Raw genomic sequence first — 11645 nt, forward strand, 5'->3', positions numbered from 1 at the left:
AATGTTTAAGCCAGACCCCCACTGGTTATGTCACTTGTCAGTAACATGGTTGATGAAGGTCAGTGCTATCATGATTTACAGCCGTCCATAGGCATCACCATACCTACCTTACCTGATGATCCATCATAGTATATTCCGGTTATCTTCATTAAGTTTATAACGGGATAATATTATTTTTTTGTTTATTTATTTGGGAGTCGCTTAATATGCATTATTCTATCTGGCCTTGCATTATGCGGTGGTTGCTAATTTTCTCCGAGTGTGTATATTTCTTTCCCCTGTGTGTGTGTGTTTGTGTGTGTGTGTGTGTGTGTGTGTGTGTGTGTGTGTGTGTGTGTTCTTACCTAATTGTTCTTACCTAATTGTATCTTTACAGGAATGAGTCAAGCTCGTACTGTCCCGTGTCTTAAACCATATTTATCGTACATATCCTTAAATTTGTGAATTGTTTGGCACACACTATTTCATTCGGTAGTGAACTCCATTGATCAATTGCTCTGTTTGGGAAACTGAATTTCCTTACATCTTTATCACCTCTCTTCTTATGCAGTTTTTTGCAGTGTCCTCTTGCTGATGCTTCTTCATATGTTAAGTAGCCTAATCATTTATGTCTATTTTCTCCTTTCCTGATATGCACTTATATAGCATTATCATGTCACCTCTTTTCCTTCTCTCCTGTAAAGTTGGTAGATTCACTTTATTTAGTCTTTCTTCATAGCTTAGGTCCCTTAAGCTTGGTATCCATCTTGTAGCGGCCCTTTGAACTTTTTCAATCTTGTTTATATGCTTTTTGAGATGAGGACTCCAGCCTACTGAAGCATATTCCAGGATTGGTCTAATGAATGATGTTATTATCCTTCTTAACATGTCTTCATTTATGTATCTGAATGCTATTCTCATATTTGCAAGCAGTGTATACATGTTCCGTACCTTCTCGCTGATGTGGTCAGCCGGAGATAGTCTGTTATTGATAATCACACCTAGGTCTTTCTCTCTTTCTGATGTGTATAGGGTTTTATTTCCTAACTTATAATCCCAATCAGGTCTTTTTCCACTTTTACCAAACTTAATTACATGACACTTGTCCACATTGAATTCCATTTGCCATATACTACTCCATTCATGAAGTTTATTTAATTCTTCTTGTAGCTCTTTGCATCATCTGCAAACATATTCAGATAGCTCTCATTTCCAGTGTTACTGTTTATATCATTTATATACACTAAAAACATGATTGGTGCCAGCACTGAATCCTGTGGTACTCCACTAGTCACTTCTTTCCATGATGAGTAGTTTCCTCTTAGTACTGTCCTCATCTCTCTTTTTATGAGAAAGTCTTGCATCCAACAAAACAGTTTGCCTCGAATTCCTCCTTGATGGTACAGTTTCCATAAAAGTCTTTGGTGTGGTACTGTGTCAAAAGCTTTCTTGAAATCTAAATAGATACTGTCCACCCATCCTTCCCTTTCCTGTATTGTGTTTGTTACTCTGTCATAGTAGCTCAACAGATTAGTAACACATGATTTTCCTTTTCTGAAACCAAACTGTCTTTCTGTTATCATACTGTGTTCTTCTAGATGATTTACCCAAGCTTTTCTTATAAGTTTTTCTAATACCTTGCTTACAACACTGGTCAGTGATACTGGTCGGTAGTTGAGTGGATTTTGTCTATTTCCTTTCTTGAATAAGGGGACCATATTTGCTTTTTTCCAAACATCATGTAGTTTACCTTGACTCAAGGATTTCTTGAAAATTATAAATAATGGTTTACTTAACTTCTTTGCACATTCTCGTAATACCCAACATGAAATTTCATCAGGACCATTTGCTTTTCCTCTGTCTAATCTACTTAACTCTTCCTGTATTACTTTTTCTGCTATTTGTATATCTGGTAGTATGTGTGGACATGCGTGTTCCACATAGTCCCTCTCAAATTTTTTTTCTTCTGTAAAAACTACTTGGAAATTCTTATTTAGTGCTTCACAAATATTTTTCTCTTGTGTATAAGCGATTCCCTCGTCCGTAATGGATTGTATTATATCTTTTACTTTGGTTTTGCTTCTGCTATAGCTGTAAAACAGCTTTGGTTGATCACTACTTTTATTTATTATATACTCCTCAAACTGTTTTTGGGCTTCCCTCCTTGTTCTTGTATAGTCGTTTCTTGCCTGTTTGTAATTATTATACGCCCTTTCACTATTGTGTCTTCTGTATCTATTCTACAACAAATCTCTTCTTTCTTTTGATTTTTTACATTCTGTATCGAACCATTTCCGTATTTTCTTATCTGCTTCTTTGTGCTGTGGGATGTACTTCTGGACTCCTATTTCATAAAATTCACAAAAATATTTATATACAGCATTTAAATCTTGTCCTCTAAGCTCATTTTCCCAGTCAACTTCTAAGAACTACTTCTTTAGGTCTTGATAATTTCCCTTTTTATAGTTTAGGCTCTTTTTGTAACTGTCATTGCTGTTTACTATGTCATATGCTATCCTGAAGTTATAATTTAGTACTGCATGATCGCTTTTGCCGAGTGGAGGGTGGTATATTAAACTGTCAATATCATTTTCTTGCCTAGTAAATAGTAGATCTAGCACTGAAGGTACATCAAGTCCTCTTTTTCTGGTGGTTTCCCTCACATGTTGCGTTAAGAAAAACTCTTGTACGAGATCCAGGAGCTTTTGGTCCCAACAGCTTTCTTGGCTATTTATATCTAAAGTATTCCAATTTATATTTGTATTGAAGTCCTCAGTTAGTATAATTCTTTCCGATTTCTCTTCCATTTTATGTAGCAGTGATCTTATACTCTGAATTGTACTCTCTGCCAGGTCCTCATATTCGTCTCTTTCCCATGTGTTTGATCTGGGTGGCATGTACAAATTGGCTACAATTACTTTACCTTCAGATGTGTCGATCTCTACTGCAATCAGTTCTACTTGTGATGGTATATCTAGTTTTATTTCCTTGACTTTTAGATTTTTCTTAGTTAATATTATAATTCCTCCTCCTTTTTTTAAATTTCTGTCTCTTCTCCATATATTGTATTCCTCTAAGTTTAGTATGTGTGTGTGTGTGTGTGTGTGTGTGTGTGTGTGTGTGTGTGTGTGTGTGTGTGTGTGTGTTTGTTCGTTCGTTCAAAGATTTCTGCACCTATAGTGCAGGCAGGGCCACACATTGGCCCGGTCAGTGGGGTGTGGGCTGAGTTAAAAATTGTAAGGGGAAAGACAGGGCCTGGGGACTACCCAACACACACGCCCTGTCTTGTGGCTGGCTTTGTGGTGTGTGTGTGTGTTTGTGTGTGTGTGTGTGTGTGTTCCATTGTCAGGCAGAGTTTATGTCAGCTCAGCAGTTAAAGGCAATTATGACACCATCATGAAAGTATTCTTATACTCCGTAATTATCTAATGTCTCTAACTGTCAGCTAATAACATCAGTAAATATTATGATCCACTGAACATGATCTAGACAAACAAGCTAGCCTGACAGATAACAGCAGTTGGAATATTTCAACAAATAGGAGGATTATGATGTTTACTGTGCCGTCCCGACACATAAAACTCATTAGCCTTTCTACGCCCTGACTGCACAACATGCAACAATGGCTCATACTTTCTGTACATATCACTGAAGTCTTCTAAAATTTGTAGTTTAGCTTATCGTGTAGCATCTGCACCTGTTTAATCTAAAAAATAAAAATAAAATAAAAACAATTCTTTCTCGTTAAATACAAACGATAACTTGTATATATGTATATATATATATATATATATATATATATATATATATATATATATATATATAGAGAGAGAGAGAGAGAGAGAGAGAGAGAGAGAGAGAGAGAAACTGGTAGGCGACGATCGCCTGCTCTAAGCGGGCCTATCGAATTTTAGCTGCTGCTGTTCAGCCTGTACACACAAAGGAGGGCCTTGATCTGGTTCGAGTCTAAAAATACCATCTTTCGCCTCTCTTTGTACACAAACTAAACCACCCATAGAACAGAAATAACTCGATCCTTGCATAAACACAATAAATAAAAAAATAAGAAAAAAAATGAAACATCACATTATGTACTGATTTTGGTCATAATACACATGTCTAGTCATTTCAGACCATTTCACCACCAAAGATTTTTTTTTTTTTTTTGGGGGGGGGAGGTGAAAATGTGGATATTTCTTAGTGCATTTTCTTTGCTCCTCTGTTTATTTTCCATCGGCATGTATGCAGTCATTTTGCAAACTCTTTCGCGCTTCGTTGCAAAGGATATGATAGGTTTAGGAAGCTAAAAATTGCATTGCCAGGTGCGCCAGACGTTTCTCTTCAGTTTGGTAAGAAAAAAATAAATTTTTCGACGTTTGAAAAAAGGATGCCAGTATTGGCATTAATGTATCATATGTAACAATTATAGACATTTATTAATTATAGGGATTAGTATATATCTCATAGCACAATAGGTACCACTTGCACAACATGCATGTCTGATGCTCAGCTAAAGACGTACACATCCTCTAACCCAAATGCATACACAGAATATATAGCAAACATTTTCTAGATGCTCAAGAATCTCATTAAGCAGCAGACACGTAGGGTAACTGGCGAAGCCAGTAAGCCCATGTGGCAGGAAAAGTACTAGACATTACACACACCTCTACCAAGCAGTATATATCCTGGATGTCAGATATAACAGTCAAAGAGCCAGAGAGGATGATAGAAGGCAGAAGGAAGCTTAGGAGATAGGATATTGTAGGAGGTTAGGCATCACGCTACGTTACTCTGTCCAGTACTGCAACGATACTGTGTCACACTGAAGCCCCGTAATCCACGAATGTCTACCCGTCACCTATGATACAAGAGAGACAGAGAGACAACAGAGACAGAGAAAATATCTAAACCCACAAAGATCTATCCAACACTTCACGACATGGTAGCATGATTCCCCACATCATCCACATTATCGACACGTTTTCACCTATCCACCTGGCTACCTACATACCTCTCTACCTTATCCTATTAACACCAGGGCTGGCCACTGGGTCCCGACAATTCTCGGACCCACGGCCATGGATGGGGAAATGAGGACAGTACTAGACAATGAGGAGTTACCAAGCAACAAAACCATGCAGACACAACTTGTGTCCAGATATGGTTGGAATCAGTTAATTCTGAAAGGTAGAAGTGCCTGCCTCAATCAATCCCTAAAAGATAGGTGTTTGCATATGCTAAGGGTACTAGGTCCAAAAATTTGGGTGTCCGCATACGTGGCCAAGCTCCCCCACCCCCCTACCCCCTACCACCACACACACACACCACCACCCCCTCACTCCCCACCCCCCACTCCCCAACCTCCAATGCCCACCTACCACCCTTCACCCCCCCATCACCCCCACACCCTAATCCCCACCCCCCACCATTGCCCACACCCAAACCCTCCACCCCCCACCTCCCTCCACACCCAGACTCCCCACCCCCCACACCCGGACCACCCACCCCCACCATTGCCCACACCAAAACTCACCCCCCCCACCACACCCAGACCACCCCCCCCAACCGACCACTTCCTATGCTCCACACCATCATCCCACGCTCACACCACCCCCTACCCCGCCTACCGACCTCCACCTCCCCCTACCCCCCCTACCGACCTCCACCACCACCCTACCAGCCACCCACATCCCCCACCACCCAAACCATCCCCCAAATCCCTCTGCAAAACCCACAACCCCCCACCCCTACCCTACAACCCAACTTCATCCTCCACCACCCGAACCACCCCAACCCCCTGCAAAACCCCCACCCCCCACCCCCTCCACTTCTCACCCCCCCCACAAACCCACCACAATATCGCGTCCGCCGATTATGCCCGTCCTGTGTGTATGTCAAAACATTCCGATGCCCGTGTTCTAGGGGTAAAACAAGACTGCTAGTGATGCTGAGGTCAATTTTCGCAGCATTGCCACTCGAAAACTAGAGAGGGGAAAAATGAATTGAGCACTACCGATAGGGAATGACCTAAATATTATGCCTAACAACGTCAGATCTTTCTACATCCATCATTAATACATCTACAGCTCAAAACGTCTAACGTATAAGAAAAGTGGTTTTTCGGCCTATGCTAGGCAACGAATGGTTGCCTAGCAACCAAAACCTTGCGGACAGAAATTGGTCATAGGCTGGTCATTGTATCCAGGTTTGGTGGAAATTTGTTAATTATAAAGGGTAGAAGTGACTGCCACAGTTAATAAACAAGAAAGACTACAAGTATATATATATATATATATATATATATATATATATATATATATATAAATATATATATATATATATATATATATATATCTATATATATATATCTCTCAATCAATCAATCATTTCCTGTGGCACCCTCGGGGATGCATAGGGCCTCGATGAACTCACACCACCACATCCTATCTTGTGCTAACTCCTCAAGATCTCCCCAACACTCATCTCCAGCTTCCCGTCTCATTGTCCTCACCCACGTCTCTTTTGGCCTTCCTCTACCTCTCCTACCAAGTGCCACCCACCCTGGTGTACCTCGTACTATTCCCTGTCTCCTATACACATGTCCTAGTCACTTCCATCGTGAGAATCTAACATATTCATCGATCGGCTGCACTCCCGTTATTTCTCTAATTCTACTACTTGGTATCCTTTCCCAACACTTAACTCCTAATATTCTTCTAAGTGCTTTATTTTCAAACACCAAGAATTTATTTTCCATAGTCACTTTGCTGTACAAAGACTCGTGTCCATAAATTAAGATACTCCTAACCATTACCTTATAAAGTTTGATTTTTGTATGCACAGAAAAATTGTTATTATTCCAAATATTTTTAAGCATTCCCATTGCCTGATTAGCCTTCTTTAACCTTTCCTCGAATTCAAAGTTCAAAGAACCATCCTTGGCTAAATAAGTACCTAAATATTTAAACCTATCAACTTGCTTTACAACCATACCTCCAATTACACATTCCTGCGCATTTTCCATATTCATATTGATTATTTCAGTTTTTCCACAATTAATAACCAAACCCACCTTGCGACCCTCACTTACCAAACAGTCCAACACTCTCTGCATCTCTTCTGGCCCATCACGAATCAAAACTATATCATCTTCATAATCTAAATCCAAAAGTTACCTGTTCTCTCCCCAAAGTATACCTGCACCGGTTTCTGTTCCAACGCGTTTCATAATGTAATCAATGACCAATATAAATAGTAAAGGCGATAGAACACCACCTTGAATTACTCCGGACTTGACTTCAAACGAATCACTCAGACAACCATCAACCATCACTTTACAAAATGTGTCCTCATGCATGTTCATAATGACCCTCACAAACTCCTCTGGTATTCCATAATGTCTCATGATCTTCCCCATAGCCTCTCTCGAAACACTGTCAAAAGCCTTTTCAAAATCAACAAAACAAAGACTTAACGGTACTCTCATTTCATTAACTTCCTGCATCAAATGCCTAACTATAAAGATCTGATCATTGCAACCACGTCCCTTTCTAAAACCAGCCTGTTCATCCCTCAGAATACCCTCAACCACCGGCTCCAACCTATTTAACAACACTCTACTGAAAACTTTCAAAGCTATCGGTGACAATGAGATTCCCCTCCAATTACCACATTCACTCAGGTCTCCCTTCTTCGGAACTTTAACACTTCACACCATTCTTCCAAACTGATGGTAGTAACCCCGTCACCCATATCTTATTGGATAGCTTGGTCAAGATCATTATTAATCTATCCCCCTCCACTTTAAACATTTCCGGAAATAAACCATCCTCCCCTGGTGCCTTATTATTCTTTAACTGTTTTACTGCTTTCTCCACTTCTGCAAGCCTCAACTCTCCTGTTTCTATATTTAAATCTTCCTGAGCAGACGGTATATCCTCTTCTGGTGGTATTGGTCTATTAAGAACTGTCTCAAAATGCTCTTTCCATCTATTTTTAATATCTCCATCTTTGGTCAATAAATTTCCTTCCCTGTCTCTAACTGGTATTTCCTTGCGTTTACCTGCATTACCACTCAGTTCTCTAATCGATTCATATGCTATTCTTTGACTCTGTCCATCATTTTTGTTTATTAAGATTTCAGTCTCTGCAACCTTTTCATCCACACATCTTCTTTTATCTCTCCTAGCTAACCTTCTTACTTCTGAATTCAAACTCCAGTACGCAGCTCTAGCTAATTCAATCTCTCGTTCATCAACGCATTGCATCTCACTCCTCAATTTAGCCTCACCTCTCTTTTTTATCATATCCCACGTTTCCTCTGATATCCATTTCTTTCTCCTGAATCAATGTCTCCTTCCAATCGTACATTCAGCAGTCTCATGCAAAACTTTGTTCACATCCTCCCACATCTCGTCTACACTTCTCTCCCCCTCTTCCAACGTTTCCAACACCAAAAACCTATTTCTGCATTCTAATCTGAATTCTTCCTTTTCTTCTCCTTCCCTTCTAAGCTTAACAATATTGTATCTACCAACACCAGATTTTTCCTTCTTCTGATTTTTAAGTTTAAACCTTATTTTTGCAATGCTGAGTTGATGGTCACTACCAATATCCGCTCCCCGTTTAACATGAACATCTAGCAGAGAACTTCTATGCCTCCTACTGATAGCGATGTGATCAATCTGATTTTTATATTTTCCACACGGCGACACCCAAGTTGTCTTGTGTATATTGCAATGCTGAAAGAGTGTGCCCCCGATGACTAAGTCATTTGCTAGACAGAAGCTTCCAAATCTCACTCCGTTTTCACTCATCCTACTACCAACTCCCATCTTACCCATACATGCCTCAAATCCCTCATTTGAACAGCCCATTACTGCATTAAAGTCTCCAACGCAGATCAAAACATCATGTCTAGGTACCCTTCCTACTCCTTCTTGCAACTTTTCATAAAATGTGTCTTTCCTTTCATTGAGTGCATCATTAGTAGGTGCATAACACACAAACAGACTGACGTTGCCATGATTTGATTTAAACCGTGCGTATAACAATCGCTCATCTATAGGATCCCACTCACATAAAGCCTTATTTGCCTTACAACCCAGCAACAATCCTACTCCCTGATAATGCATTCCGTCCTGTCGGCCAGATATCAATAAACGTATACCATCCTCCAAATCCAACTTATCGACTCTAGTTAATCTAGTTTCTGTCAGAGCACAAATATCAAGTCCGTAATTTTGAAAAACCTTCTCTAACTCATCGATTTAGCGTTCTCACATTCCAGTTACCAATTTTAATTGTATTTTTTGCATTAACAAAGGAATTAGATTGTAATTGAGGCAACCGTGAGATTCTTAGCACCCCCTGCCCATTTAAGGGCTGCACGGGACTGGGGACCATTATTGTTCTTTCAGAGTCCATCAAGGTTTCTTTGGCTAACTTCCAGAACACCTCGCTATTGTGTTGCAGTCGCAGTAGGCAGCTAACTTGCCTGATTGCCCACACCCGAAAGACCCAGCTATGCTGTAGCCAGTCACGTGCCGGCATGCTTCCCAGCCATTTCACTCTCAAGGAGTTCCCCTGCCTGAGAAAGCAACCACCCCCCTGCTCCCGAGGGCTTTTGATCTGTGTAGGTAGAGGGCGATCACTCCCTCACTAGCCATATACAGTGTATATACAGTGTATAGGCTACACAATACAATATATATATATATATATATATATATATATATATATATATATATATATATATTGTTATGGAACAGAGAAGATAACGTACACTTTAAGTGAGAATGCTAAGAGTCACTACTGTCCTGCAAAGTTCCAGGTTCAAAACAAAAGAGTTAGGGTAAATTACAAGTTAAAGTTTAATGCACAAACTAACAACAAAACATTCAGGACTCATAAGGATAATGTAATGGCAAAAACAGGTTAAATATATGGTTAATCTGCAATAGCCTGATTAACACGTAATTAGCAAGAATAAATTTATCTAAGTCAGCCCTGATAAAATGAGATACCAGATAATACTCAGTGAATGCCAGATAAATTATTACAGATACAAACTATTATCAAAAATGACTGACAAAGAACCCCACACGAATTACAAAAACCTCACCAGGCCCACAAATTAAACCTATGCTACACAGCACAAGAAAAAATGCAACAACAGCTATACTCAAATTACACACAGCGTCAGGGATGGTTGAGATTTCTACACTACAATAATATCTGTACAGGGGAGGACAGAGATGTGGAACAAAATGAGGAGCAGATCTAAGTGGCTACAGATGCAGAGACTGAGCCTTATTATATAGGGGCCAGCAGAGCCTGATACAACTTGTAAGAAGGACGTGCAAAGAAGCCATGGGGACAGAGAGCTGCAAACTCTGCAAAGTATAACAACACAGAGAACGACTTACTCTACTATAACGGTAGAAGGGGGGATTGAGGCAGAACACGCTCGTGATCAAACATGCAGCAACTGGGTGCGTTAAAATTACACAAAGGATGATGAAATCATAGGCTATGTAACACCTCCTCATTAAAGAAAAAAAGAAATTTACAAAGGAAATTTTCTTATTACTCTAAAACAATCTGTACATGGTACACAGAACATGCAAATGACTTTCCTAATGTTACAAAACATGAAATCCCTAGCACGTTCAGTCATAGGTACTTGCCAGTATCCCTTTAACAAATCAAACTTACTTATGTACCTAGCCTTTCCCATCTTGTCTATGGAATCTTCCACACGAGGGAGGGTAAGTGTCTGTTTTGGTTATCTGATTAACACGTTCAGAAGTCGATGCAAAGCTCTAGACCCACCTGGCTTAGGGACTAGAGCAGATGGAGTACTCCACTCGCACTGACAGAGCTCAATCATCTTGTGGTCCAACAGGTACAAGCCCTTCTCGATGAGAGGAACTTTCACTGGGTTCACACGGTAAGGAGGCAATTTTAATTGGCTTTGCGTCTCCAACATTGACATCATGCATCAACACAGTGGTTCTTCCTGAGGGCATGGAACACTTGCGGGTACCCAGTAATGCTGAAAACTCCTGCCTTTCCTTGGGAGGTAGATGAGAAAGCCGGTCTGGAGATTATCATGATATCAGGATTCTTCCTCAAACTATCACTCAGGTCCATACTGCATGGGAGAGCTTCACTCTTGCAGACTCAGGTGGAACAGCTACAGTGCAGACTGGACTATTTTCGTCCCGCCCGTGATACAACTTCAGCATGTTGATGTGACACAGCTGCTTGCTCTTCTACGATCTGGTGTATGATGACATAGCTGACATCACTGAAAGTGCTTTTCTCCACGAAATAAGGGCCACTAAACTTGGCTTGAAGAGGTTGCCTAAGTAACTGGTAGCAGAATCAAAACCTGATCTCCTGGCTGAAAGTGGCGTAACCTGGACTTCTTATCATACCAAGCTCCTCATCTTCTCCCTGAGCAGCTCCTACCTTCTCGCCAGCTGTAAAGCAGTGGACAGCCGTTTCGAACTTCATCACATACTCCAGCAGGTTGACGTCATCTTCCTCCGACAGCCAGCATTCCTTGAGTAACTTAAGGGGTCCTCTACTTCATGGCCAAACAGTAGTTCAAAAGGTGAGAAGCCCAGGATTCATTTGGAGATTCTCTTGCAGCAAAC

Source organism: Coenobita brevimanus, chromosome 78 (genome assembly GCF_032717465.1).
Source record: "Coenobita brevimanus isolate Jiangsu-jjx chromosome 78, ASM3271746v2, whole genome shotgun sequence".
Taxonomy (NCBI): domain Eukaryota; kingdom Metazoa; phylum Arthropoda; class Malacostraca; order Decapoda; family Coenobitidae; genus Coenobita; species Coenobita brevimanus.